The sequence below is a fragment of the Hakea prostrata genome, chromosome 5 (assembly GCF_041222555.1).
Source record: "Hakea prostrata isolate BN-2017 chromosome 5, UWA_Hpros_2, whole genome shotgun sequence".
Lineage (NCBI taxonomy): Eukaryota > Viridiplantae > Streptophyta > Magnoliopsida > Proteales > Proteaceae > Hakea > Hakea prostrata.
Genome location: NC_142604.1, coordinates 22,406,333 through 22,429,224, shown reverse-complemented (window position 1 = coordinate 22,429,224; position 22,892 = coordinate 22,406,333). Strand labels below are relative to the sequence as shown.

General features: G+C 38.1%; 1 non-coding gene across 1 annotated transcript; it reads right to left on the bottom strand.

The window, feature by feature from the left end:
* Positions 1-21,055: 21,055 nt before the first annotated feature.
* LOC149015702 (small nucleolar RNA R71) lies at positions 21,056-21,162 on the bottom strand. The gene has a single exon (XR_016173744.1). It is a non-coding gene; the product is annotated as a small nucleolar RNA R71 (small nucleolar RNA).
* Between the last annotated feature and the right edge of the window lie 1,730 nt (positions 21,163-22,892).

Below are 22,892 nucleotides of genomic sequence, written 5' to 3'. Positions count from 1 at the left end.
CATGGGCCATTCTTTGATGTCGTCATGGTTGACGATTTCCCATCTTCAAGTCTTGGGAACTAAACGTAATAGATGAAGGTGATTATTTGGCAGTAGGCCTTTTGCCTTTGCCAGTGGTATTGGCTGTATTTTTGGAACGTCCATCACCACTGTGAAATCCTTGACAAACCTATTCCAAAAATCTATATTGTAGGTCCAAAAACCCGAAGTCAAGGAAGAAGACAGCTGTGGCCATTCCATTTGAACCCCTGGGTTTAACCTAGAACCAATGGAGGTTGATAATGAAGATCCTATTATGGAAACCCAATCTGACTTTGATAGAAGATATAGCTTGAAAGATGATGGACTTGGAAGATGGACTTGGAGTACAGTGATGACCCCTTCGGAAAGTCTTACAAAGTCAGGTAAGACCCTTTCTTAAGTTGGAGAAGGACCCAACTAGAGTTGAGGGCTTTTGGAGACCAAAAATCAACTTTTGACCAAATAGCACTGCCTTGGTTGACCCAAGCAACCAAGCTTCCCTCGGGACAAATCTGGGTATTTTTGGAAGTTTAGGTTTCTAAAGCCCTATATATATAAACCTCGATCTAATTTAAACCACTTTGCCTCTAAGCTGTTGGAGAACGTGAGAAGAACCCTAGAGCTTCCTCTTCAAGGCCAAGGAAGATCCCAAGCATCCGTGAGAGATTCCTCCATTGAATCTTCTTCTACAAAGTTAGTATTCGCTTCTATTCTCTCTAGATCTATTCTCTCTTCTGTTTTAACCCATTGTTGTGATTGTGAAGAATGTCTTATGCTACTCCCTAATCTCTGACCCTCATAGTCTTAGAGTGAATCCCCATTCACTCTATTCTTTCCGTGGACAACATGGTGTGATTTCGGTATTAAACCTAGTATAATCTTCATGATCTTAATTCTACTTGTGTTGTTTGACCTCTAATCTATGCTAAATCTATTCTTATGTGAATTTTCGACCATGATCTACTATTTTCTTATCTCTAGAATGAATCCCCATCCATTCTAGTCTATCCATGAAAATCTACGGACTGATTTCGAATTAAGCCTATTATGTGATCTGATAGATTTCTATTCCAATGACCATATTAGATGTTTAGATCATGCTAGATAGTCTTCATATACTATTTCAGATTTTTCCTATTAATTCTGGAATGTTCCGAACTCAAATGAGGAGTTTCCGATCAAAACTTACATTTTATGTCCGTACACAGTCTGTTTGGTCAACTACCCTGGTCACCTCAAGCTACCAAGCCAAGTGACCAAGGGTGTCCTGGACAACAACTTTCTCTGTTTTGATTGCATTTTGTCTCTGATCATTAGGGTTTGTTCCTTATGTTCTATACTTGTTTTATTATGGTTATTTTGGTGACTTTGGACCTACCCCTTTGATTTCTTTTCTTTGGAGTTAGCGAATCTAATATAAGGTGAGTACGTTCACTCACAATTAACATGGTTACATGCTTTGATATGTTAGAACTCGTATGCATGTGTTAGCTACTGTAATGATACTTTTTCTATACCAGAACTGATTGTCTAGTGCATGGAAGGGAAGTATTAAACTCCGAGATTGATATGACTCAATAGATGACTTGCATTGGGCTAGGTATAACCCTCACACGCTCCAATACTCATACCAATGGTGGAGTGAGAGAGTAGTGACCTAAACCCCAGCCATGGAATGTTAGAGAAGGACACCAAGACCCAATTACCACGGAGAACCCAAAAGACATTCTTAAGAGCCGTGAGGGAGAGTGACTGAGACTATCTATAGGAGTATGGTGTTCTATCTTAATGTGTGTTTGCCACTAAAGACTAGTATACATAGAGTTAGAAGCATACCTGCATTATTGTCTCATAGCATATTGCATCATGGTTGTTCTGAACTGTTTGTTTTTGTTATTTGTGATAGAACTACTTGTTGAGTTCTTTTGAGCTCACTCTTCGAGGATAATATTTCTTAGATGACATTTTAGGTACGAAAGAGATCCCGAGCTTCGTGCCAGAGGACCTTTCCATATGCGATGCAGCTGTAGATATAGTGCAAGAAGTTGGTGACTAGTGGCAAGACCCGAACATCGGTCTGGACTACTATGATGGTACCTATTGATAGTAGTAGACATTGTCTAGTTCATCATTGGAAATGTGAACTAGATGCAGATCCTAAGACACAAGTGTATAAAGCCCAAGGTGAAGAAGGCAAAGGTCGAAGAAGAGGAAGAACCAATGGAAGACTTAGATAGATTCTTAAACTCTTTTATTCCTTTATACTTTTATTCGGTTGTAACACATTATAGCTTTGATCTACCTTTCCACTTGACTATAGAGTTTATTTCCGCTATACTCTATTCTTTGACTTCTTATTGGTGTATCATTTATTCTGCACTCATGATATTCGTGGTGATCTATTTTGAGATATTTCTTTGATTGTTTCCTTAATTACATTCATACAATGATTATTCCTTGCTTTTGATTATATTATTGTGCTATGTGGGTATATGATCGCCTTGAACTGATCTTCAAGGATGTGGATCACACCTCCAAGTATCGCAGTTAGGTACCTGGTTGGGATGAAATAGATTCACGTCATTGATATCACGGGTCATTCGGCTTCAATACCCCTACCGAATGGGTAGTAGCATGTAAGGATACCTAACCATGCAGTCTAGACCTCCTAGGTATGTAATCCAACAACCATGATAGTGCTAGGGGCATTAGAGAATAGTGTCACATACCATAGTCCCTGATATCCCAAGCTAGGAATGCCCAGCAAGGATAACCCTCAATCATAGTCGCACCAAACACATCATTCCACATCAAATAATGAATCAAATACATCTAATATCATCCACAATATATCATCATCAAGTAATCAAATTAAACTATTGTTATAGCAGGTTATAAGACTACATACATGTTCAAAGTGATAGACACTTCATTATATAATATGTCAAATCATATATGCAATTGTAACCTTACTTGTCTTAGCAAGAAAAACTACTCGAAACGTATTAAACCTCACAAGTAACCACTCCAACAGACCTTAGAGATCACCTAGATTAGGGTTAAGAAGTTTCATTAAAGTCTGAGATCCAACGGACAAAAATCAAACTGACATGGCCACTGTGACCCAGCCGGTTGCTTAGGGCAATTATTGGGCCAATCGACCCCCGTCTCTTGGGCAGAATTCCAAGTCCGAAAATCAGACTTTTGATCACCCATCCTTGATTTGATTTTGGGGTGATTCAAATCTAAATTTCATCCTTATAACTCCAGAGAGGTCATCACACTCTAGATTATGAAAGAGGAAGATCTAGAATCCACTTCATCTTATTCGACAAAATCAACCGTTGATGCGGATATAGAAATCCATCTTTGGGTGCGATCATTGATGTGAAGGATTCTAAACATGCCAACTCACCACTACAGAATTTTAGAGGGAGGAACAACTCTCTAACAATAAAGAATTCAAGTAAGAAGAGACTGTGCCTAACTAACTTCTAAAAGATCTAAAAGTCTAAGCAAGATCCAAGCCTTCTTTGCGATTCAAGGGTTCTTCACCACCAACCACGTGTACACAGTCTCTTGAGTGTCCACAGTAGCCTCCATGAATAAAATAATATGAAATTAGGTTGTGGGTGACTATTTATAGAGGGTCGGGAGCAAAACAAGGTTTAAAACCCACAACCAAATTAGTTAGTCGCTTGGGGCGGTTGGTTGGGTCAATCAACCGCCTTAAGCAACCGCCCCTAGTACTTTTTAGTACTCGGGTGCTTTGCTTTTTCGGTTGATCCCTGATGAACACATTTATGTGTGAAATCATAGGGCATAAAATATGCATTTTACACATTTAGAGTGGAGCTACCTTGGGTTTTATGTTGTTTTTGCAGATTTTAGGACTTCTCAAGATTTAAGCAAACATTTGGAGTTTTGGATATGAAACATGCAATTATACACGTCAAGAGGTCCATTCAAATTCTCAAATGTGAAAATGGGTCTGATCTGGAGCATGATGGCTAGAGATGTGATTATGGGCAAACTCCAAAATATTTTAGAAATAAAGAAGAACATTGAGAAAAAGAGTCCTTGCATAGTTCAATATTTTATTTCTTATTTGGGACTTGATCAAATAAGGAAAAAGAGGAAAACGAATCATATTTATAGAAGGAAGAGGGGAAAATCCCATTTTTGAGTGTCTCTATCAAGTTTTGATCAAGCCCTTCATCAAATGGTCATCCGGTGTCTGATCAAGCTAAGTTTTGGAGGAGAGCTTCATGAATTATTGATCCTAAAATCCAACGGTGGAATTGTGCATTTGATCTCTCTAAGTCAATCCGATTGGTACGCCAAAACCCTCCTTGGTTGAGTTAGATAGGAACTCTGAGTTTGATTCGAACTCTGTCAAGAATCATATCACATGTAAACTCTATAAAAGGAGAGCATACTCCAGCAAGGTAAGAATGTGTTCTTAGAGCTTAGGAGAACCACACTTTCTTTTCTCTTTAGTTTATTTAGGCTTTCTTTAGTTTTCTTTGATTGCTTTGGTGAGATTTTAATTTTTAGATTGAATGTTTAGGTTTAATTTTTCTATGTAGTGCAATTTCAAGTTTCAAGTTTGGGGATTCGTTTTTCTCTGGGTCTAGCAATTGCAGATTTAGATCATTCTAGATCTGGTTGTTAGGGTTGGTTGAGATTCGAATCGTTCATTCAATTCTTTTTATTATTTGAAGTTCAAAGATGCAAGTAAGTAACCTTCTTCAATAATCTTCTCTCACCCCCCTCCATTCCCGCTTCTATCTACCCCTCCATATTCTTAACTTATGATTTATTTTTCAGCATTTATTTATTGTTCTCCCTTCCCCCTGGGTCCTTGATCAAAGATGCCTACAGTCATGCCTCTCTTTGGTTATGGTTTCCCTTTTCCTTTTATTGCTTTTGATGCGTCCAAAATCTGCTCAGCCCTTGGATCTCCACGTGATGTCCTGCAAAACGAAAGCGTCAGATGTGGCCCGACCGCTGGGGTCGGGAGTCCACCTCCGAAGGCTAAGTCAGTTGATGAACTTAATCACAAACGGCTCTGCTAGAAGCACAGAGCTAATGAATGAAGAAACGGGAAAGGTGATCTAGATAGCAGGACGCTGATAGTTTGGATCTATCAGTATGTATCTGAACCTGAGTCTCAGATAATATTCTTTTTGATCGATTGATCCGTCCCTCACCTTGTATGGTAGTGAGGTTTATATAGAGTGTACCTTCGAATCTCCTTCGTTGGATGCACTCGAGCCTTCTTCGGGTAGTCGTTGGATCTTATCAATGAGATCCGTTGAGCGATAGACTTCTACTAGTTTGGGCTAGTAGAGGACTCCTGAGATAACCGTTAGGTTATGCGATAGTTATCCCTTTGATGATGATTATCCGCAGCCGTCAGTTTGAGTCTGCTGTCATCAGGGTGATTACCCTAATCCATAAGTAAGATTAGGGCACGCTTGCAGCCGAATAATCTTTCTTCTTCAGCAAGCCATCTTCCGGATCCGGTTTGCTCGGGAGCGATTCGGTTTTCTCCGTCTCGACCGGGGTCGAGGGTCGGACTAGGTATGAACCCGGTCTGATCATAAACTCTCCATATCAACTTTGTTATTTACTTTCTGCAATTTATTTTCAGCATTTATTTATTGTTCTCCCTTCCCCCTAGGTCTTTGATCATATATGTGTACAATCATGCCTCTCTTTGGTTAAGGTTTCCCTTTTCCTTTTATTGCTTTGTTATTTACTTTATGCAATTTATTTTTCAGCATTTATTTATTATTCTCCCTTCTCCCTAGGTCCTTGATCAAAGATGCATACAGTCGTGCCTCTCTTTGGTTAAGGTTTCCATTTTTCTTTTATTGCTTTGTTATTTACTTTCTGCATTTTATTTTTCAACATTTATTTATTGTTCTCCCTTTCCCCTGGGTCCTTGATCAAAGATGCTTACAATCGTGCCTCTCTTTGGTTAAGGTTTCCCTTTTCCTTTTATTGCTTTATGTTTGCTTTATTTTTCATCTCAATTCAATCGCATTAGATGTATGGATTATGACCGCTTGTTTAGTTTAATTAATTAGTTAACAAATTTGAATCATTGCACTCTCGCATTACCATTAAGAGGTTAAAATCTAAGTGGCATATCTCCCTGAGATCGACCAGTTAGCTACACGATACCGTGCGCTTGCGATTATTTTTATTTTGCAAACAAGTTTTTGGCGCCATTGCCAGGGAGGTATTAGTCCATTTTATTTTTCTTATTCTTAAGTAAATCAAAGTGTTTTTAAAATTAAAAAAAATAAAATATATTAATCTTAACTTAAGTATAAACAAAAACGTATAGTAGTCCCCGCTCTACTGCAGAATCCCTAGGATTCGATTGTAGGTGGCTCCGAAGACTATACGAATTCCCTTGCTATCAAACTTATATAACGCTCAACTTTATGGCAACCTTACGGCTTTGGAATTATTGTTTCAATATTTGTGGTCGAAAATTCACTACTTTCCCTTTTTTTTTTTTTTTTTTCCATTTATTTTTTAATTACTTTATTAAAATTAAAAATAAAAACAAAAATAAAAAACCTCTTTTTTTCATAAGAGCCTTTAATTGCATTAGGTGGTTAGTGCATGTGTGTTTGGATTCGTGATCCCACAAATCGAATTGTCCGAGTGTCTACCTTGATCATGGAAGACCTACCTCCACCTAAGAGTCTTAGAGATAGATTTTATCCAACTCGATTTGCACAACCCTCCTGTATACATTTACCTGACATAAGGGGTAATAATTTTGAACTTAAACCTCAATATTTATCCATGTTACCCCAATTTCATGGGTTACTTGATCAAGATGCATATTTGTTCCTTAAGGAGTTTGAGGAAGTTTGTGTCCTAATGAAGGTACAACAACTCACTGATGATGCCGTTAGACTAGGGTTTATTTCATTTGCATTAAAAGACCAAGCGAAAAAGTGGCTATACAGCTTACCTAGGGATAACATTACCACATGGGAACAATTCAGTGTTCTATTCTTGAAGAAATTCTTTCCTTTTTTCAAGATGAATAAAATAAGAAATGACATTCTTCAATTTCGTCAAAAGCCCAATGAGTCCTTTGCTAAGGAAATGGAGAGGTTCCAAAGCCTTCTCCAAGAATGCCCTCACCATGGTTTAGAATTATGCATTTATGCCAAATAATTTATGAGGGTATTGATTATCAAACAAAGCAACTTTTGGAATCTATGTACCCCACAGATTTACATCGTTCACTGATAATTCCAAAGCTTGGGAATTTCTTTAAGACCTAGCCAATAGAACTAGAGAATGGGAGTCAACCCAAGAATATGAAAGGACCAGTAGGGGATATTTTGTGTATAGCCAAGTTCATAAGGAAGCACAAATAGATAGTCTTTTGAAAAAGTTAGAAACTTTGGTAGTAAAAGTTGCACCACCACCACCAAGTCAAACACATTTTATTAATAAATCTATTGCTATGTGTGCATGGTGTTAGTCTCCTACACATGTAATTAAGGAATGCCCTAACTATTCTGGAGGCCAGCATGAAAATGTCAGTGCGATGTTTCCAAACCCGGCACACCCCCGGAGGCCCGGACCCGCGACGACCGTGGGGCGAACGCACAGGATCCATGGTTTAGTCTATCAATAATAATAAATACAAATACCGTAATCAAGAGCAAGAATAGGCAATAATTAATAAAAGGTTACGGAGTCCAAATACTCCAATAAATATCCAAGAATGAACGAAAGAAGGAAGATCAAGAATCAAAAGTAATACGAGATCAGCGGAAGCAAAAGAAAACAAATAATCTTCATCTTCGGAGGCTCATGCCGCAAGTCCATGTATCCTCGTGCCACACCCAAACGAGAAGGCTCTTATACGAATCATCTCCAACCCGACATGTGCAACTATCATACAGTTATATAATACATACAAGAAAGGAAGAGTCCAACGAACCGGAAGGAACAAGCAATTCTCAATATATGTCAATACAACCACGAAGCACAATGAAATGATATGGATGATATGCGAAATATGAATGCTACAAGATCTAACATGCAAGTCTCTAACGGGACATGCTAAGATATACACCAGCCCTCCTTTGGGTAAGTCTCATCACTCGATCCGGCAAGGACTGGTACCTCGGGGATCCTGGGCAAAGGGGTAAGTCCACACGGCTCTCAAACCAGGATGGGGGTTAAGTCAACACCTCTCACCACGACCATTGGCAATGAGCGGCGCATGCGGGGTTCTAATCCAAGCAAGGTCATAATGGTAACATACATAGAAGTCAGATACCCCCATGGCACCAACCAACCGGTTCGATCCCGCAACCAGGAGTAAGAACCTCACGGAGGCTACCCGGGACTCCACCCTAACCCTATGGTCATCCACATATTATTGGGGCGGATGCTCTCATGACTCCTCACGACACCCGGTCCGTTCCTAGGACGCCATGAGCCCAACCCTAACATATGCAACCCTACCATTACATGACCAAAGGGACCGAGTCTCCGCACGGACGGTTACCGGTTGGATGAAACATAGTCACGCACCATTGTCACGGGTCACCCGGCTCAATTCCCTGCCGAAAGGGTAATAGCAGTGGGGTACCTAGCCATGCAATTCTAGACACTCCTAAGTATGTCATCAAGTAATCATGATAGTGGGAGACATCAGAGGCATGTGTCCCATTCCACAGCCTTCGATATCCCAAGCCAAGATATCCCAAAGGAATACCCTTCCATCACAACACACACAACACCACAACCAGAAAGGGCAAACAGAAAGAGAAGACACAAGGAAACCACAAACACGAGAACAAAAGAACAGCAACAAACAGAAGAACAGACAAAGAAAGAGAAGAAAAAGAACACAGAAGAAGCAAAAAAAGAAGCAGCCAGAAAGAGAAGCCCAACGCAACCAAAAACAAAAGACAAAAAGAGAACACCAGCAAGGGACAAGAAGAAAGAGCAAGAGCAAAACAACAAAAACAAAAAGACAGGAAACCAGGGGCGGGCGGGAAGAGGACCCAAAGCGACAAGAAAAAACACACCGACAACCGGGAGACAGTCCAAACAAGCAAAAGCAGAACAAGGGGAACAAGAAACCAGAAAACAAAAAACCAAAACCGAGGGACCACCAAAACAAAGCGGGGAGGAAGACCACAAGAACAGAAAAGGAGAACAACAAACAAAGGGAACCACCAACAAAAGGGGAGGGCAACAACGAGGAAAAAGAAGAGAATAGAAGAGGAGAAACAAAAGAACACCAAGAAAGAAGAGAAAAGGAACAAAAGACGACGAAGAGAACAAGCAAAAAGAACAAAAAAACAAAGGCGAGGAGCATATAACGAACAACGGCGGAAGGCGGGGGAACAACGCACAGAAGCCCAAGAAGCAACAAGGGGGCCAGGGGGAAGACCAAACAACAAACCCAAAGAAGACAGGGGAGACAAGCCGAAAAATCAACAAAAGGGAACAAAGAGGAGGGCACAAAAAGCCAGAAAAGGAGACACGGAAAGAGAGGAAGAGACAAGAAAAAACAAGAACAAGGAAACAGAGAAGAAAAACCCAGAGGCCACAGGAAGGACAAGAGGCAAAACACAAGGGAGGGAAGACAGAGAGACAAGACCAAAGAATAGAAGAGATCAGGAAAGATGGGCAAGAAGAACCCCGACCAAACAAAACAAGAACGAAGAAAGAAAAAGAAACCAAAGATTAAACAGGATCATGAAGAAAAAAGGGATCAAGGAAAACAAAGAGAAGATAGGTACAAAGAAAGAAAACAAGAGGGAACAAGATCAAACAAGGGCGGGACCAAGAGGTAGGAAGGCCCCAAGAAAAGGAGAGCAGGATGAAGGGAAAAAAGATAGCCAAAAAACAAGAAAACAAGAGATCAAGAGGTAACACAAAACACCCAAGGGAAAGAAAACAAAGAATCAAGACACCCAGAAAGAGAAACAAAGAAGCACAACCGAAAAAGGGGGGAGCCAAGGAAAAAGAACAAAGGAGAAGGACCCCAAAGAGGGACCAAGAGACCCAAAAACCACAAAAACAACCCAAGATAGATAAAGGAAAATCAAGATCAAAATAAAGAAGGAAAGAAAGGGCACAAGAGAGAAAAAAGGCAAAAAGGAAGAAAAAACAAACAAAACAGGAACAACCAAAACGGACCCACAAAAGACAAGGAGAATAAGAACCAGGGCAAGAAACAACAAGAAAGGGGGGAGGGCCAAGAAAAAGAAAAAAAAGGGCAAGCCAAAGAAAAACAAGGATCAACCCCAACAGAGGACACAAGGGAAGGCAGGAAAAAGAGACCCCCCACAAAAAAAGAAGGAGGAAAAGGGAAAGACAAAGAGCGGGGAATCAAAACAAGGACACGCCAAGGAAGAAAGAGGAAGGGAACCAGGGTAAAAGAAAAAGAAGAGGAAAGAGGAACACCAAAACAGAAACGAAGAAGAAGAAAGAAGAAAAAGAAGAAGGAAGAAAAAAGAAGAGGAACGAGAAGAAACGAAAGAGGAGGACGGCCAAAGGAGAGGCAGGGACAGCCCAAGGCAAAACAAGGGGAGGAAAAAAAGAGTCCCCAAAAGCACAAAGAGTCAAGAGTACAGGACCAAACCACGGGGAGGGCCAAAGAGGAAGCAAAGGGACCCACACACAAAGGAGAAACAAATGGGAAAAACCACGAAAAAAAGAAAAAAGCAAAACCAAAACAGAAAAAAAGCAGGGACAAACAAAAAAGGGAAATGGGCCAAAAAGGATGGGAAAAGACAACAGAGGAGGGAAGCAAACCAGGCCAACTAAGAGGCCACAAAAGTTTCACAAAAAATATAACACAAACAAGAAGAAAACACACAAACCAGGGTTGGGTCAAACACATAACGAGTGGCAAAAGACATTTAAGTTTCAAAGATAGTAAACTGAATAGGCAAACTAAAGTCAACATTAAACAAACGCACCCAAAAAGCGGGTGGCTAGTTTGGTGGGTGTCACACGTACAGTAACACGTACAATCTTGGGTGGAAGAATCATCCTAACTCTTCATGGTCTCAAGGGAAAAACCAAATTGGATTAAGCAATTATTCCACACAAAATCAATTTGGTGCCCTTAAAAAACAAAGTGCACAATTTTCTTATAATCAAAATGTCCAGTTCTCTCAAGCCCCAAATTTTCAGATTGCTAATTTAACTAGGCCTGTCAATCCACCTATTGCGCTTCATATGCCTCTCATGGCACAAAATCCATCATCACTTGGTTTCAATAGAGGTAATAATATGGAGTTTTCTCGTCTCTTTACCTTAGAGAAGAATATGGAAGTACTTTCCAACACCTTCATGACTTCTATGCATAATATGGAAAAACAAATTTTCACTCTTGCAAGTGCTTTGTCTGAATGAGAAAAATGTAAAATGCCTAGCCAGCCTGAGTTAAATCCTAGGATTCAGATTCAATAAAGACCATCAAATTTACCAAATCAAGTCAACCTAGTTGAATCCTCCCATTCTTCTTTAGCTTCAATTAATTCTGTGTCTGCATTGAGAAGTGGGAAAGGGTATTTAACAGGTGAGTCATATATTAATGAAAAGAACAAAATTAGTGACCACTGTGATGAGGAGAATGTTTAAATATCTCCTAATGAGAGTTTGTCTTAGAAACCCATAGAAGTTGAGGACGAGTCAATTACTGTAGCAGTACCTAAGTTTGCTGAACCACTAGCTGAAACTATGAGAAAAGAGCAAAATTTAAATAAGAGTCCTTATGTTTCTAGGGCCCCTTATCCTAGCCGTCTAGTTAATAAGAAGAAAACTACAACTATGGAGAAAATTTGATATCTTCAAAAAGGTAGAAGTGAATATCCCTCTTTTAGATGCCATATCCCAGATCCTTGCCTATGCGAAAGTGTTGAAAGATTTATGCACTCATAAAAGAATCACTAGCATTCCCAAAAAGGCGTTCTTGGCAGGTAACATCAGTTCCATAATTACTCAACTTATAGCAGCCAAGTATAAGGATCCAAGGAGCCCTACCATAGCTTGTGTCATAGGCAATACATACATTGAACATGCTTTACTTGATCTTGGTACAAGAGTGAATCTTTTGCTTTACCATGTTTATAAGTAACCAGGATTGGGAGAATTGAAAGCAAGTAGGACTACTCTTCAATTGGCAGATAGGTCAGTTAAGATTCCTAAATGGATGGTTGAAGATGTTTTACTGAAGGTGGGAGAATTTATTATTCTAGTTGATTTCATTGTGCTAGATACAAAACCTTTTTCAATTCAGGATGAAATCCTAATAATTCTAGGAAGACCATTTTTGGCTACTAGTAATGCATTAATCAATTATCGAAATGGCCACTTACGGTTGTCTTTTGGAAATCGAACTGTGGAGTTTAATATGTTCAGGATAGAGAAACAACCACAAATAGAAGAAGAGATCAATATGTTTGAGGAATCTTTGGATTTTCCTAATGATTTGATTACCAACTTTAAGATTGATTTTGATTCTGAATTTAAAAAATGTATGGATATGTTGGATGATGATAGTGATACTTTCTTTTCTGAAGTCTTAAAATTTTGCACACCTTTGAAGCCTATTAAACCCCTATCCATCTCCATTCCCAAGCCCTCAATAATTGAACCCCCCCACCCAAGCTAAAATTGAAATAGTTGCCTTCTAATTTGAAGTATGATTTCTTGGGACAAGATAATTCTCTTCCTATCATTGTTCTCTCTAATTTAACTTCTAAAAAAGCAAAAGAGTTGATTATACTGTTGAATGATAATAGAGAAGCGTTGGGTTGGTCTATCACTCGTATCAAAGATCTAAGCTCTTCTATTGAACAACATCATATTCATCTTATGAAGGATGATAAACATTCTAAAGAACCTCAACGTATGGTGAGAATTTTCTCTTAAATGGGTGAAGGTTTTTCTTGAAGTCTTTAGAGATGAGTTTTCTATTCATGGTTTTTCTTATTTGGAGTGCCTTCCCCATCATATATTGATATTGAAGATAAGACTAAAGCTTCACATGAAGCACATCTTGACTGAAAGGTATACCCCTCATTTGTCTTCCTTGTTTATCTTTTCATGCATGCATTGAGAACATTGCATTACTTAAGTGTGGAAGGGGTATAGCTTCCTTATAAATTTTAACTTTGACTTTTGGTTAGTGTAGACTCTTTCAATTGCTATGATGTGTGAAATGAGAGTGATTTTGGTACCCATCGTGAACACATACAAACCCTGTTGAGAGAAAGGTAACTTGTATGTATGTTGAGATGAGATTTTCCTTAAAAATATAAAAGACCCTAATTTAAGGCGTTGGACCATGTATGGGTTTTGTGGGTCCTTGTTCCTTTGGCTAGGAGTTGAGATCAATTTTTTTGTATGGCATGGGGAAAAAAAGAAAAAGAAAGTAGAAAGTAAAAGTTGAATTCCTTGGAATTGGACAGGGCACTCCGACTCAGGAATTGAGGTGACTTGATCGAAACTCTTAAGAATGAGATTATTGAAAAAAACTCTCGCATCAGTGTCTTATGGGCATATGCAAAGCAAAGCTACAAAGTAACTTGGGTTTCTAGTGTTTGCTCCACCATGTCATTCAAGCCAACCGTAGTAGAGTAAAGTAGAGTTCACTACTCAAAAAAAAAAAAAAAGAGAGTAGAAAGTAAAAGTTGAATTCCTTGGAATTGGACAGGGCACTCCGACTCAGGAATTGAGGTGACTTGATCGAAACTCTTAAGAATGAGATTATTGAAAAAAAACTCTCGCATCAGTGACTTATGGGCATATGCAAAGCAAAGCTACAAAGTAACTTGGGTTTCTGGTGTTTGCTCCACCATGTCATTCAAGCCAACCATAGTAGAGTAAAGTAGAGTTCACTACTCAAAGAAAAAAAAAAAAAAAAAAAAAAAAAAAAAAAAAAAAAAAAAAAAAAAAAAAAAAGAAAGAAAAAAGAAAAAGAAAAAAGAGGGAGAAATTAATGCAATTGTCATCAATGCCTTGGTAGAAATGTTTGGTCAAAAATACTTCAAAACCTGAGTCCTTGGTCCCCTTACTCTATAAGTGATTTTGCTTAAAGGAGAGGTGTACTTGAAAGATACAAGGTGAGTCTTTGATTGAGATATATGCTTAGTCTCAAGAATCAGATGGGGTAATAAAGTTCAAGTGTGGGGGATCTTAAATCAATGGTGAGAAAAATTGTCATGCTATTGATCCTAAATGAGTACTTACCAATTGTTAGAGTTGGAATTTGCAATGTTTTATTTTGAGTTGAATTGGAATTTTGGATGTATATTCTTTGCAAACGTCCACAAGACAAAACTTGTCCTCTAGGGGTAACCTAGTGGTTTAAAGGCTTGTTACACATGCTAAATATAACCGTGATTCCTACGAAAGTGAGTTAAGATTTTATTTTGTTGCATTAATTGTATTTCCTGCATTTTTCATTTTTTAAAATTTTGCTTGAGGACAAGCTTAGTCTAAGTGTGGGGGAAATTTGATGAGCACATTTATGTGTGAAATTGTAGGGCATAAAACGTGCATTTTACACACTTAGAGTGGAACTACCTTGGGTTTTATGTCGTTTTTGCACATTTTAGGATTAGAAGAATTGTGCAGCTATCAAGCCCTTCATCGAATTGTCATCCAGTGTCTGATCGAGCTGAGTTTTGGAGGAGAGCTTCATGACTTATTGATCCTCAAATCCAACGGGGGAATTGTGCATTTGATCTCTCTAAGTCAATCCGATTAGTATGCAAAAACCCTCCTTGGTTGAGTCATATAGGAACTCTGAGTTTGATTCAAACTCTGTCAAGAATCATATCACATGTAAACTCTATAAAAGGAGAGCATACTCCAGCAAGGGAATAACATGTTTTTAGAGCTTAGAAGAGGCACACTTTCTTTTCTCTTTAGTTTAGTTAGGCTTTCTCTAGTTTTCTTTGATTGCTTTTGTGAGATTTTAATTTCTAGATTGAATGTTTAGGTTTAATTTTTGTATGTAATGCAATTTCAAGTTCAAGTTCAAGTTCAAGTTTCAAGTTGAGAATTCGTTTTTCTCTGGGTCTAGCAATTGCAGATCTAGATTATTCTAGATTTGGTTGTAAGGGTTAGTTGAGATTCGAATCATTCGTTCAAGTCTTTTTTATTATTTGAAGTTCAAAGATGCAAGTAAGTAACCTTCTTCAACAATCTTCTCTCCCGCCCCCCTCCATTCCCACTTCTATCTACCCCTCCATATTCTTAACTTAGGATGTTTGCTTTATTTTTCATCTCAATTCAATCGCATTAGATGTATGGATTAGGACTGCTCATTTAGTTTTATTAATTAGTTAACAAATTTGAATCATTACACTCTCGCATTACCATTAAGAGGTTAAAATCTAAGTGGCATATCTCCTTGAGATCAACCCGTTAGCTACACGATACCGTGCGCTTGCGGTTATTTTTAGTTTGCAAACAATCCCCAAAACCAATTTAACTTAAACCAACATGTGGGGGGTTCTTACCTTGATCTCGGGCATCATCAAACTCGACTTGACTCAAGCTTGAATTCATCTGCCCAGTCCATCAGGATTTCCACTGGATCTTCTTCGGGTGCCAGTAAGACATGGTCTTCATCATTAGTATCCAGATCCATGGGCTCAGGGTATGGATCATGGGCTTCAATCTGAATAGCCCACATCTTCTTCCGGCTAGAACTTGGGTACTTGGACCTGCAATACGGATCTCGAGTTAGAATTACAAGGTTATTAAAAAATTTATTTGCCATGGGTATTGGTGGTTATTCCTATAACAATTACCGTAAAAGATTTAATCATCTCAAGAAATGGTTGCCCTAGGATGACATTGCTGAAGATATCTTTGACAAGAATAAAAATTGTCAGAGACGTATATGATTGTTGTAAATACAAACATTTGACAACTTGTAATTGACACCTAGACTTTGGCCATTGGTACTAGAAAGTCTATGGGTAGTTTTTTTCATAATATTGGGTAGGGACTAGTCCTTCTTTGATGCATTTAGAGGTTGCACCAGTGTCAACAAGGGCAATGGTAGAAAGTGTAAAGGATTGATTGATTAGGAGATGAACTTGAACATGCCATTCTTGGAAATGGATGTTATTGATTAACTGGGTGAGTCCTGGTTAGGGACAAAAGGATTAGTAATTTGTTTAGTATTGTTGGTATTTGTGTGGGTGGAAATTTTGGGGAGATGGCTTTAGAGAAGGTTTAACTCCCATTTTATTTGGGTAACCTCCCTTTTGAGATCATTGGTCATTGTTTCTAATGCTTGAATTTTTAAGACATGGTGTGACAGTGGTGGTGTAGATGTTGACGGTTTAAACCGATTGTAAATATTGTTAAGGTTGTAATTGGATTGTTGTGTAGGAATAGTTTTAGGAATTAATGATTCTTTAACTTGTTCAAGATATTGTTTCTTTAATTCTTGATCTTATATTTGATCAACAAATTCCAAAAAGAAACTTGGAATAGTTTCATTCCTAAGCATATTGATGGTATTGATTGAGCATTCACATATTCCTGATCCTTCACAGGAACATGTGAAGAGAATAGCCTCAAAGTCGTCTGAAAGACTGCTCAATTCCTTATTGATGTTATTGATTTAATGTTTGGAAGTAGATGAACTATTTGGTTCAGTGAAAATTTGGAGAATAGAATTACAAACTTGTTCGTCATCAATTATAAGATTAATTTTTCGAGCCATCCGGTAGTATTTGGCCAAGTGGCCAACTTTGTTGCATTTGAAACATTTGCTACTAAATGGCCTTTTTTGTTCATGGTTTGTTTGTTTGGAATGTTTATTATTTTTTGTTGGTGCAGTATTTTTATGTTGTTGGTTTTGTATTATAGGATTTGTAGTAGGGCTCAGAAGACTTATATTTTTTGTTATACTTGTCCCTATACCTACGGAATTTGTGGGTTTTAGTGGATTTAATCGGGGCAAACCCAAATTGTACACAAAAACCTCCTAATTCCTTCTTATAAGCCTTGGATTCTTTGTGTATTTGCTTACGTAATCTTATGTCTGTATACAAGTCAAGTGCCTCCTCATGTATAAGACTTATGATAATACAATAAGTAAGGTTATTTTTAGGGATTTCATATGGTATTTTCTTAGTCGTTATTTCAATTTTTCTAAAAACATGGTTGGTAATCCTATTATGAATTTTTCTTTCCAAAAAGTTGAATTTGCATCATCTCTGGTTAAGACTTTGGAGATGAAAGTGTCTTTGTACCATTTGAATTGGTGAAGACCCTTGCATTTTAGATTTGATAGTTGTTCAGAATATCTATCTTTTAATCAAGATGAATCTCCAATAAAGTGTATGTTAATGGTGTAAATCAAAGTCTTTATAGCATCTGGTATTCGTTGATTATTTTTAGGTATTGGTTCACTAGTGTTGGCATTTGGTTTGTATAGCATTTAGTATCCCTAAGTGTTGGGTTGGAATGAGGAAATGGTCCCACCAGCCTCTTAGTTGACCGCTAAATCCTCCTATGAGAAGCATAGCTACTGATTGGTCATTAGTTCAAGGAGTTGATAAGCATTGGCTACCATGGTCATTTCTTGGAGTTCAATGTTAATTTGATAATTAATTAAGCCATTGATATTCCATTCATAGATGATTCCTGATTGGTATTGGATCTGGGTCCTACCTTGTTGTCAATAAGGAGGTCAGGAAAAGTGGATTGGTGGTAATAATGAGCTAATTGTTGTGTATTATTGTTGTGGAGATTGATTTCACGAACTAACTCAATTATGGACCTACTTAAGTTAGATCCGGAATCAGACTCATCCTGAATCTTTTCAATTTGGTGAGTGGTATTGGAAGTAGATGCTTCTGCAGATTTTGCAGGAGTATGATTAGGTTGCTTAACTGAGATTCAATTTTGTTAAGCATTTCAAATTTGCTTAATTGTTTTGAACTGATCTTGGAGATTTGGTTGGGTTTAAACATTAGAGTGCTTAAAGATTGTTTGGGGGAGAAACTAGTTTGGGAGTTTCTTTGGGTATTTGCTGAACTAGGTTTTCAACTCTAGGTAATTGTTCACCTATTGTTTGAATTTTTGAATTAGCAAAGTTTAATTTTCGACAGTTTTAAGACTTCCACTTGTGAGACCTTCTTTATTCTTAAATGGGGCAGTTGAAACGTCTTCACCATTTATAGTTAATTTGATTTGGTCCATTGGAGGATGGACACAGGTTATTGTTTCTTCAGTTTGATTGACAAGCCATTTGTTTAAAGGATTCATTGTTTGATTTATTGTTCTATTGTTCCAAGAATAATTTATTTGATGTTCCTCAGCATAAGAGGCAAACCAGACAAACAATCTCATATTAATCTTGTATTGTTCCATATCATTATACTAGGCATCATGAATTTGGACTTGTTCAGGAAGATTGAATTTACTATTAAACCAATCTTTCCTAACAGTATTGGTTGGACTATTAAAGCCTTGCCAAAGCAGCTCTTTATCGATTGAAAAAGGTCGATCAGACATAATCATCATCAATAATGAGTTCCTTAGGGGAACTTCCATAGCATATGGGGTTGGTGACTCAAGATCGGCTTGGCTTTGTTCAGATTGTTCATCCTTGGTGTAAACACCATGGGTTATTTGGTTATTGGTAACTAATTTGCTAAGCCTGGTTGTTAATTCTGACAATAGACTACTAGTGTTAGAAGGAATGTTTAAGCATGAGGCTCTGGATGGCTGGTGTCACATCCACCCAGCCAGTACCCTATTTGGCATACCCGAGTGTGTGATCTAGAGGGGAGAAGAAGAGGTGGGGGGAAAAAACCCCCCAGGGAGGGGATAGTTAAAATTAAAAAAAAATAGAGTTAAGATTTATAACTTTTATACTTGAGATGGCTTGATTTAGGAGTATTTTGTCTTTGTTTTAGTGATAGTATTCATTAGGTGTTGTCTTATTTAGTCTTAACATGTTGCATTTTGTTTAGTTCATTTTTGTCACCATTGCATGAATCTCCCTTCTTTTTATGGATGAATTTGACTGTTTCTCTTTCTCTTGAACATGTAGGTGAAGATTCATAATAGAAGAACATGTCCTCTAACTTTGTTGTAGAGTTGTTGCTGCATTGCTACAACAACTGAGCAGAATATTCTCATATCCAATTCAAATGGAATTGACCAAAAAGGGCTAACTTAAGTGGACTAAATTCTTGTAAATACATGATGGTTTTCAGCCCTTGATCTCAGGAGGAAAGTTCTAATCCTATGGCCAGAATCTAACCTAATGATTGAAGACATTTATGGAAGAAAGAGAAGAGAGGCAAGGAGGACAAGAGGGGAGATTCGACCAAGGTGTGGAAGAGAGACTCGGCTGAGAGGAAGGAGGTAGAGAACGAATGTTGGAGCTCTTGTAGAAGCAAGGAGCTGCTGGAGTTGCTGATTTCTTTGAAGAAGAAATTTGGAGCTCATGTGGAAGCATTGAAGCCTTAGTTTATTCTTGTTTTTATAACTCTATCTTCTTATTTTCTAGTCTCATGTCAACTATACTTGGTTTTATGCATTTGAATTCTGTTATGGGCTAAATCTTAGCTGTGTTGGGATGATAGTAGTACCTAAACCTGAATTTTGATATGTAACTAATCATGTGTTCTTTAGTTTTATTGCAATCCACTTTATTGTTAATGAATTCAGCATGTTATATTGACTAATTTCAGTTCTTGAACCATCTTTCTTGAATGAATGTTATGATTTCATTAATTGGAAAATTAATGAAGTCTAAGTGTTTGTTGAATTGTGTGAGTTAGCATCATCTTTAATTAGGTTGTGTTAATTAGTAGGTTGGGTAGAAATACCCAATTACCTCACATTACCATTGATTGGATTGGGTTTAAATTGCATTCTTAATTCAATTCTTTATAGGAATATGCTGATGTTGATTTAGGATGCTAGCTTATGTGTATTGGAAAATACCATATTGCCATTCATTCCAAGTTCTTGATTTATCTTGGAGTTGTAGTATTGCTTTAGTATTTGTGTTTTAAAATTCAGGGGGAAGGGAAACTTGATTCCTAACACACTTGTCACTCATTAAGTTTCTTCCATTGCTCAAATCTACATTTTAGTTCCTTAGTTTTCTTTACCTGTCATTTGGTTAATTAGTTAGACAAACACCAATCAACCTTGTTAATTTCATTTAAATCAATTTTATTTTTACATTGAAAGTTAAGGATATAATTCTCCGTGGGATCGATACTTTACTTATCATTTATTACTTGATTGCGATACGTATACTTGCGTGATATCTTGAGATACAAGCAACAAGTTTTTGGCGTCGTTGCCGGGGAATTTTGTCTTTGATAATTAGTGTAGAAGTAAGTTTTTGTTTTATCTACTGAAATTTCTTTACTTTGATATTAGTTTCCTTTTATTCTCAGGTGCTTTTACCCTTGTATGAGTCTGTTGCCTGATCAAGAGTTGATACCCTTTGACCTTGAAATCGAAAGGACATTTCGAGCTAGAAGAAGGAAGTAGCAAGGTTTAGCAGCAGGTCAAACAATGGCTGAAGCAGTGAGAAATGGATTGAATAATAATGAGAATAATATGGCAGCTGAGGGTGATGATAGAGATAGGGCCATTAGAGGATATGCTGTCCCAAGGTTGCATGAGCTGAATCCAAGTATAGTAAGGCCAGAAATTCAAGCATTACATTTTGAACTTAAGCTCTGTGATGTTCCAAATGCTTCGGACTATAGGACGGTTCGGTGGGATGCCAACGAGAAGATCCTCATCTCCATCTTAGACTCTTCATGGAAGTAAGTGACTCTTTCAAGATACCGGGAGCAACTGAAGAAGCTTTGAGATTGAAGCTATTCCCTTACTCATTGCGGGATAAAGCAAGAGCATGGTTGAACTCCTTACCTCCACAATCAGTAGCCACATGGAATGATTTAGTAGAGAAGTTCTTGATGAAGTACTTTCTGCATCAAAGAATGCCAAGTTTAGAAATGATATCACTGGTTTTCAACAGTTGGATGGTGAATCTTTGTATGAGGCATGGGAAAGATTTAAGGAGCTCTTGCGTAAATGTCCTCACCATGGTATTCCTCATTGGATTCAAATGGAGACTTTCTACTATGGTTTAAGTGGACAAACTCGATCCATAGTGGATGCATCAGCAAATGGGGCTATATTGGCAAAGTCTTACAATGAAGCTTATGAGATCTTGGAGAGAATGGCCAACAACAACTACCAATGGCCAGCTGAGAGAGGTGCTGCAAATAAGAGAGTGGCGGGGATTTATGAGTTAGATGCGGTGACAACTTTAACTTCACAAGTGTCATCCCTAACTAGTGTGTTAAAATCAAGTAAACTTGCCTACAGCTGTACAAACTCAACAAAATACAGCAATCTCGTGTACATATTGTGGTGGGGAGCATGTCTTTGATAGCTGTCCATCTAACCCAGAATTAGCTTACTATGATGGTAATTTCAGCAATGCCAATAACCCATATGCCAACACCTATAATCTTGGTTGGAGGCAGCACCCTAACTACTCTTGGAATGCTCAAGGACAGAATGCAAGCCCATCTTCCATCCGCCTCGACCTCATCCGCTTCCAAGTGCTCAACAGCAAGTGAACATTCAACCTATGGAACCCTCTTCATCAATAGAGCTTTTATTGAAGGAGTATATGGCAAGGAATGATGCAATGATTCAAAGTCAAGCATCTTCATTGAGAAATTTGGAGAATCAAGTTGGACAGTGGCTAGTGCTTTAAGTAATCGCTCTCAAGGATCATTGCCATGTGCTACGAGAAAATCCTAGATCTCCAGATGCAATAGAAGAGTGCTTTGTTGTGGATGTCCTTGAAGAGCTGGTTTCCGAAGAGTTGGAGGCGAGTGTATTAAAAACCCACTAGAGCTTTCATTGGCAATAGAAATTGAACAAGTGGATGATGAAGCAAGTAGATATATGGATTTGTTAGAGGCAAGACCAGCTAAGGCATTGAGTGGGAGTAGATTTGAGTCTCTTGTATTATCGAGTTTGAAACTAAAGCCCCTAAACCATCAATTGAAGAGCCACCTATGTTAGAGTTCACACCTCTTTCAAAACACTCTCAATATGCCCATTTGGATGCAGCCAAAACACTCCATGTTTTTGTTTCAGCACTGCTAACAAAGGAGCAAGAAGATATGCTACTTGACGTGCTGACGAAGTGTAGAAGAGCAATGGGATGGAATATAGTAGAGATCAACGGGATCAGTCCTTCAGTATTAAAGCTTAAAATTTGGTTGGAGGAATGTTGCAACGGGTACATGAAGCAACAGAGGAGTTTGAGTCCAATTATGGAAGGTGCACAAGAAGAAATCATTAAATGGCCTTGGGAACTAGAGCATGCAGTGGATCAAGCATTATTGGGGAGCACCATTGGAGCGGGACAAATCTTCAATCAACCTTCAAGAGGCTTAAAAAGAAGGGAGGTCACTTAGATTTCATTATTTTTCGTTTAATTGTGTGCTATTAGTTCATTAGGTGTTGAATAAAAAAAAAAAAAAAAAAAAAAAAAATGAATGATAGATAATTTGCTAACATGTATATTTTGATGTGCAGGGAGTGTGGGGAACAAAAAGAGAGTGATTGGGTGTTTTGCCAAACTTATCATTAAATCAAATTGCTGAACAGAGCATGTTTCAATATCCAGCAAATTTCACTATCTTTGTAGTAGCGATGTGGCCACAATGCTACTACAAAGTTTTGATCCTCAGCTACGGGTCTTGCATGTTCTGTTAACACATTACATTCTCTGTTGAAACTTACATTTTGTGTTCGTT